This window comes from Oryctolagus cuniculus, chromosome 18 (assembly GCF_964237555.1).
Source record: "Oryctolagus cuniculus chromosome 18, mOryCun1.1, whole genome shotgun sequence".
Lineage (NCBI taxonomy): Eukaryota > Metazoa > Chordata > Mammalia > Lagomorpha > Leporidae > Oryctolagus > Oryctolagus cuniculus.
In genome coordinates this window covers 34,587,109-34,595,292 of record NC_091449.1, presented here as the reverse complement: position 1 = coordinate 34,595,292, position 8,184 = coordinate 34,587,109, and the positions used below count along the sequence as shown (strand labels likewise).

Genomic DNA, 8,184 nt, shown 5'->3' with positions numbered 1-8,184 from the left:
TTAAAGTCACTGTTGCTTTCCATCCATCTACTGTTTTGACTTCAGTTCTCACAAAAGAGGCAAGGATCCTGGTCGGCGCACTCTCTTCTCTACACAGAAAACTATGCACATAATAACTATACGTAATTGCCCATGCAGAGCTCTTCCCTTTAAAAAAATGTATTTAGGGATCGGGGCCGCCTGCAGTGCTGGCATCCCATATGGGTGCCGGTTCGAGTCCCGGCTGCTCCACTTCTGATCCAGCTCTCTGCTGTGGTCTGGGAAAGCAGTAGAAGATGGCCCAAGTCCTTGGGCCCCTTTACCCACATGAGAGACCCCTGTGGGAGACCCCTGCTACTCACATGGGAGACCAGGATAGAGGACCTAGATCCTGGCTTCAGCCTGATGCACACCTGGCTGTTGCAGCCATTTAGGGAGTGAGCCAGCAGATGGGAGGTCCTCTCTCTCTCTCTCTCTCCTTTTCTGTTGATATGCCTTTCAAATTAAATAAATAAATATTTTGTGCTCACTTCGGCAGCACATATATTAAAATTGGAACGATACAGAGAAGATTAGCATGGCCCCTGCGCAAGGATGACATGCAAATTCACGAAGAGTTCCATATTTAAAATAAATAAATAAATATATATATTTTTTAAAAAAAACATAGTGGGCGAGGGCTGGTCTTCAGTCTTTTTTGAAGAATGGGAAGTGTCCATTCCATGGGCACTGTCCACCTGCCACCAAGGAGAAAGATCCAGGCCATCCCAGCTGCAGGTCAGTAGCTATTCCCTTGCCCTACTTGTCCCAGATTCCTGCCTTTCATAGAAAGAATCACACTACGGGCTGGCGCTATGCCGTAGCAGGTAAAGCCACTTCCTGCAGTGCCGGCAGCCCATATGGACGCTGGTTCGTGTCCCTGCTGCTCCTCTTCTGATCCAGCTCTCTGCTATGGCCTGGGAAAGCAGTGGAAGATGGCCCAGGTCCTTGGACCCCTGCACCCATGTGGGAAGACCCAGAGGAAGCTCCTGGCTCCTGGCTTCGGATTGGTGCAGCTGCAGCCATTGTGGCCAACTGGAGAGTGAACCAGTGGATGGAAGACTTCTCTCTCTCTCTGCCTCTCCTTCTCTCTCTGTGTAACTCTGACTTTCAAATAAATTAATTATTTTTTTTTAAAAAAGACTCACACTGACAGTAATTTTGTACACCTGCTGTGTGTGGTCAGGGGCTAGGGGTTCAGGAGCAGTCCCTGCCTTCATGGCAAGCAGGCTCCTATAAGCAAGGACACAAATGAACAGCATGATTCCAGGTGGAGATCAGTGATCTGAGAAAAAATGGAACAGGTAAGAAAAATGACCGTGCGTGGCCAGCAGGAGTTACAGCTGAGGTGGAGGGACCACTGCTCCACGGGGGAGCACTGAGCAGACACCAGCGTGAGAGGGGCACAGCAGGTGGATCTGAGTGCTTGGGCCATCTTCTGCTGCCTTCTCTGGCTCATTCGCAGGGAGTTGGATAGGAGGTAGAGTGGCCAGGACTTGAGCAGGCAACTCCACCATGGGACAAGGTATAGGAAGCAGCAGCTTAACTCACTGCACTGGGATGTCAGATCTCAAGCCCACAACAGTCGTAGAGAAGAAAATCGCAAAAACATCACCAGCTCTATTAATTACAATTTAACTGGGAGGTACTGGTGCAAGATAACAGCTAACTGCTAATTGAAACGTAACTGGGAAGTTCTTTTGCACTACTGCAAGCCTCAGAATATTTAAAAACATCTCCCAGCATCCTGGATGGCGTAGCCGGCTCAACATTCTTGACAGTTGTAGGTTCATCCAGGGCCTCCCTTGTGCTTGAAATTCCCAGAGGGAAACACGGAACCCTGTAGCGACAAACAGCACTGGAGGCCAGCTCTAGGAAGTGGAGAGGGGAAAGACCAGGGAAATACAGACAGGGAGGCATTTGGAGAGGGAACGGAGGCTACGACTCCCCAAATGCTGGAGGAGAAGCAGGGTGTCTCCATGGTAACGGCCCCCAGAGTACCAAGGGGAGGGGTAAGCAGCCTTCAAGATGCCTGCGACACTTCCCAAGAGTGGGCACTAGACCAGGAGACAACTGGCACAGCTTAGCGGGGACCCATCGGAGAGTTCTTTGTGTGTAGTTATTTATGTCCATCTACTTGAAAGATAGAGCAATGGGGACAGAGACAGAGAGAGAGAGAGAGATCTTGTCTCTGCTGGTTCACTCTCCAAATGGCCGCAATAGTTGTGCTGGGCCAGGCCAAAGTCAGGAACCAAGAACTTCATCCAGGTTTAGCACATGAGTGGCAGGGGCTGAAGTTCTACAGCCCTCATCCGCTGCCTCCCAGGCAGGTTAGCAGCATGCTGGATGCTGGATCAGAAGCAGAGCAGCTAGGACTCGAATCAGGCACTCTGACATGGGATAGGAGTATCCCAAAGTGTGGCTTAACCTCCTGGGCCACAACATTTGCCCCCATCTAATGGTTCATGTATTTTCAGATTTATTTATTTGAAAGGCAGAACCACAGAGTGAGAGAGAGAGAGAGAGAGAGAGAGAGAGAGAGAGAGAGATATCTTTCATCCACTGGTTCACTCCCCATATGTGACAGACAGATCTGGGCCAAACTGAAGCCAGGAGCCAGAACCTCCATCTGGGTCTCCCACGTGGCAGGGACCCAAGCACTTGGGCCATCTTCTGCTGCCTTCCCAGGTGCATTAGCAGGGAGCTGGATCAGAAGCAGAGCCCTCCTAGGTGGGATGCGGGCGCTGACAGCAGTGGCTTAACCCCATTCCGTGCCACAATACTGACTCCTACTATATTATTTTTTAAAGGCAATGTGAAGAAAGTGCATTTTATCACCCTCATTCCTTCTTTGCGTGTCTTTCCTTCAGCATCTCTCTCTTTCACGCTGCATGTCTTAAATGCACACCTCTGTCTCTCTGAGGTCTTTTAGGACGAGTGTGTAAAAGGCTGGTTCGCGTGCCAGCTCCTCCACCATCATCTGAGTGGATTTCATAAAACCTTCCTGAGCGCAAATCAGAGGCAAGCCGACCCACGAACCTGGAGAAACAAAAGGGCTCTTTGGACTTGAAAAGGTTAGAGAGGACGGCGGGGGCCGCGGCGCCGTTCGATCCTGCTCGAAGCTGGGCTTTTAATTTCGTTTTCCTATTTACCTCGGACAAGTTCCTCACTGCTCACGGCTAATGCGTTTTCAAGGGAAATTTTGTAAATTATATTGGGAAACATTCTCAGCCGGAGCAGAGGGCTGGAGCTCTCATAGTGGCTCCCTGCTGCTGCGCCAGGCAGCGCGGGCTCTCTGGGAGCAGCGAGCGTGCACGCATGCGCGTCAGCCCTCCGGGCCCCAGCACGGCGCTCCCAGGGCCCGATGTTCCATCAGCCCCAGAGCCGGGGCTCAGCACTGCCCCTTCCGCCTTGGCCGACGTGTCCTCCCCCAACCCCTTCTTGTCCATCGTTAATAAAATCTCGCAAGCACTCTTCTAAAGGACGAGGCGGCTTCAAAGCATCATGGAAAATGCGGATTCTGAGAAAATGGTGCATGGATTTCATGGTTTTTTTTTTTTTGCACCAAAAAAAACTTAAGTTTTTTTTTATTTAAAAAGCTTTTTGTTAACAGACACATAGCAATTGTACATATTTATGAGGCTTCCATGTGGTGTTTGATACATGCACACATTGTGTAATGTGCAGTCAGGATTAATACCTCTGTCCCTTCAAGCACTCAACATTGCCTTATGGGGAAAACATTCCAAAGTTGTCTTTTTAAAGCAATAGTTATTTATTTATATTTTTATTTCTTTGAGAGGCAAGAAGGCAGAGAGATGGAGAGATCTCCCATCTGCTGGTGCACTCCCCAAATGCCTACAAGAACCAGGGCTAGGCTGGACTGAAGCAGGGCACGGGGAACCCAGTTAGGTTTCTCAAGTGAGTGTCAGGAACCCAACTGCAGAGCCATCACCTGATGCCCCCTGCGGTGCACACTGATCGCAAGCTGGAGTCAGGGGCAGAGCTAGAACTTGAACCCTTGCACTTTGATGTGGGCCGTGGGTATCTTTTCCAGTGTCTTTACTGCTAGGACAAACAGTGATCTCAACACTTGCCTTTTAATTCCATTTCCCTAAACCTTTGCAGCCCCTGGCAGAGCTCTGGTTGTGCCACGCCTCTGCTCCTAAACCTCTCATGGAGCTCCTGTGCCCTTGAACTCAAATCCCGGGCCTTGAGTCTGGGCTGGTTTTTAGCCAGGGGTATACATTTGCCCACTACTCTGACCCCCTGGGTGCAGACACACACACAGGGAGAAGGCCGTGTGAGGGCAAAGGCAGCCACCCGAGTGATGCCCCCATAAGCCAGGAACCACGAGAAGCTGGAAGAGAGGCCTAGAACCAAGTCTTCCTCACACCCTTGGAAGGAACCATCCCTGCCAACACCTTGATCCTGGATTTCCAGCCTCCAGAATGGTGAGACCATAAATGTCTGTGGTGTAACCAAAAGTGCCCAAAGAGCAACCGAAAAATGGACCCCAGTCTATGCTCCTGACAATGTGTGTGGCTGTTCCTCTCACAGCTCATCACCCACGTCTCACCTCGCTCTGTTTTCACACATCCGTCACCTGGACGAGCGTGTAGTCTCCTTCCTGGCCCCTGTGCCTACGCTCGTCCCAGCCCTCCCTACACACACACACACACACACAGCCCTCCCCTTCTGGGCAAACCCAGCTCCCAAACTACGACCCACTAGCCCCTTCGTAATTAGTCTTTAGCTGCTATTTTAAAACTCACCAAGCTCATTCTCACCACCCACCCAGAGCTTCTTATTTGCTGCTCTCTCTCTGCCTGGAGCCCTCTTTCCTGGGTTAGCACCTCACGGTGCCTCCCTTCACCCAGCTCTCTGCTCAAGGCCCACTTCGTGTATAAATAATGGTGATTGCTTTATTTAAAGTTTTTTTTTAAACATTGAATTGTCAACTTTATGTATTTTGATTTGAAAGGCAGAGAGAGAGAGAGCAAGAGCAAGAGAGAGAGAGAGAGAGCTAGAAGGAGATTTCTCCCTTCTGCTGGTTCACTCCCATAGTGGCAAGGACTGGCCCAGGCTGAAGCCAGGAGCCCAGAACTCAATGCAGCTCTCCCACATGGGTGGCAGGGACCCAGGCACTCAGGTCATCATCTGCTCCCTCCCAGAGTGCATCACAAGGAAACTGGAGTTGGAAGCCCAGCTGGGACTCAAACCCAGGCATTCTGATACAGGGTATTAGTGTCCCTGGCCGCTTTTTATCTGCTGTATCAAATGCCCACACCTAACAGTATTTGTTTAATCCTGTCTCTCCCCGAATGCAAACTTCCATTCCCCAGTTTTAGCAGGAAAACCCCGGAGTTCTAGCTGGGCGGTGGCCATCCAGCTAGACATGAGATTTCCTAGCTTCCCTGGCAGCTAGATGTGACCGTGTGACCAAGACCAAGGCAACCTGAGCCCAAGGGATGCTAGGTCCCTGTAGGGCACTGCCGGTGCCCTACCTGCCTTTTCCACTTGGACCATGCTGGCGACAGTACACTGGTGTCTGATAGAGTGGGACGAAGGGAACCTTGTGTTCTAGATGACTCATGGCTCAAAACCGCCGACACCATGGGTCATCCACCAACTTGGACCTTGGAGTGAGAGAGACAGCAACCTGCCAAGTTAAAGCCATCGGTACTTACCTTCTGTTAATGCAGCTGACCCAAGGTGCAGCGAAATGAACCAGAGAATGAGCTGAGAACTCAGAGGGCAAGGACTGCACCCAGCAACTGGTGTATAGTGAGCATCAAATATCTTCTTGTAGCGGAGGCTGGGGAATGATGGCAGGGATAGAAAGAAGTGTGTGTGGGCTCAGGACTGACCAATCGTAAGGCAGCAACCCACAGGCAAACATTCCTCTCCTTGGTCCCGCCGAGCCTCTCAGCTTAGACTCTGTGGTCGGAACAGTGAGGCCCTGGATTAGGAGCCAGGAGACTGATCCAGGACTGTGTCCTCCCAGGCTAAGCGGGCTCCATCGTCATCCTGCTCATTGAATTCCGCTAGGAAGATGGAGTGAGTGGGGGCCCATCACTGTCCCACGGCGGGAGGATTGTCACCAGGTGGCCAAGACTCAGGCCCGGGCTCGCCTTGTTCCAGAGCTCTGTAGGCCTCCGTGCTGCTTCCACGTTGCCCCCTGCTGGGGGGCTTCCTTCCAGCTCTCACCCACGCCCACAGGCTTGGCCTCTGCCCCCAGAGTCATGGCACAAGGCACCGCTGGGCTTACTGCACCAGGAGAGGATAGGGACCTGGCGCACGGCAAGGCCACTGTCATGCGTCCCTCCAGAGGTGGGTGAAGAGAGAAGACAGTTTGCTGATAAGGGAAGGGCTCCCCTCCTTCCTCCCCCTCCCCATGCCTAATTGCCAAAAGCAGCCCAGCCTGTAGGCAGGTGAAGGGCAAACCCCGACTTCCAATGGGAGTTAGTGTGGTTCAAATATGTCCTCCCAAACTCTCACATGCTAGAAAGTTTGAATGCCCATGGCATTTGGAAGTGGGAGGTGATTGGATGACATGAAGTCCAGGCCTGGGGCTGCCATGGTGGCGGCATTGGTGGCTTTGGAAGAAGAGGAAGAGAGGCCCGAGTGATTGTGCTTGCTCTGTCTGCCCGGTGATGCTCTTGAACTTGCCAGCCTCCAGACTGTGAGCTAAGTAACCTTTGTACCTTAGCTGGCCTCAGCTATGTGGTTATCACGGAAAATAGACTGAGAAAGGAGTGAAACAGGACTCCCTGGGGGCCACACACTGGCCTCTGGGTGAGTGGCGCCATCCACATCTAGGCTAGAAAATATTTATTTTCTTTGGTTTATTTTATTTTGTTTATTTACTCATTTGTTTTTTCACAAACAAGTATTTATTTATTTGCAAGGCAGAGTGATAGAGAGAAATGGAGAGATGTAGAGAGATCTTCCATCTGCTGCTTCACTTGTCAATTGCCTGCAACAGCTGGGACTGGCCCATGCCAAAGGCAGGAGCCAGGATCTCCATTTGGGTCTCTTCCATGGGTGGCGGAGTCCCAAGTACTTGGACCATCATCTGCTGCCTCCCAGGCACATTAGCAGGAAGCTGGATGGGGAGCAGAGGCGAGACTCAATCCCAGGCTGTGATATGGGATGCGGGTGTTGGAAGTGGCTGCTTAACCAGGGAGCCGCAGTGCCAGCCCCACACTGTGTTGATCTATTGAAGTAGGAGGCTGAGCTACTTAGAGAGCAACTTTTTAAGAAGGTTTACCTAGTCATAATCATGCAATTATTGTGAGCCTACTGCATGCTCCACAGTATTTCAGACACTCAGAAAGGGAAGGGAACAGGTTCTTATTTTTTTTTTTAGGTTCTTATTGAATGAACGTTGCATTCCATAATCTGTGCAGTTTTTACGTGCATTACCTGTGTTATCCCCTGAGCCCTTAGTACAGGCTAAAGGTCAAAGAGGTTAAATAATACACCCAAGGTCACACAACCAGGAAGAGGTGGAGCAGGGTCGGATCCCCAGACCTGCTGACTCCAAAGGCAGCCTTTCTCCATGCAAGTTCCTGCTGTCTCAGAACCCGCCATCGGGCGTGTGTTAATCACAGTAAATGCTGCGTATGACGTCCACAGAACAAGGACACATCCTTAGGGAGCAGCTCCCTGGCTTGGCACACCATGAGCGCAGCTGTGTAACAGCGTCACATTGAGAAGCAGGCACTGAAGCGTCCCCAGGAGACCCCGGCCCCCTTCCAGTGCAGGGGAGCCACTCCCAACTTCCACCAGCACCAGTGAGTCTTGAACTTGATATCAGTGGACTCCTACAGCAAGTCCTCATCCCCGCCTGGCTTCTTGCACTTAACACCAAGCTGGGAAGCTGTCAGGTCTCTATGGTATTCCACCATGGGAATGGACCACAAGCCACACCCACTTATCCACCCATGTCTGGTGAACATTTGGACATTTTCCATTTTTCTGCTATTACAAATGCTGCTCCTACGAGCGTGAGCATTGCAGTACGTGTCATTCAGCGGACACACGGGCACATTCCTGTGGGGGTGAACGCCACAGAGGCAGGTGCTAAGGCTCTCTTACTGAGTTCCCACAGCGACCTAACGAGCTGGTGCAATTATTAGCTTAATTTCACAGATGAGCAAG

The 8,184-nt window shown here is 51.2% G+C and overlaps 1 non-coding gene across 1 annotated transcript; it reads left to right on the top strand.

Annotated features, from left to right (window-relative positions):
- The first annotated feature begins 501 nt into the window (after nucleotides 1-501).
- On the top strand, nucleotides 502-608 carry LOC127491416 (U6 spliceosomal RNA). Its single transcript, XR_007920077.2, has one exon. It is a non-coding gene; the product is annotated as a U6 spliceosomal RNA (small nuclear RNA).
- The last annotated feature ends 7,576 nt before the right edge of the window (nucleotides 609-8,184 follow it).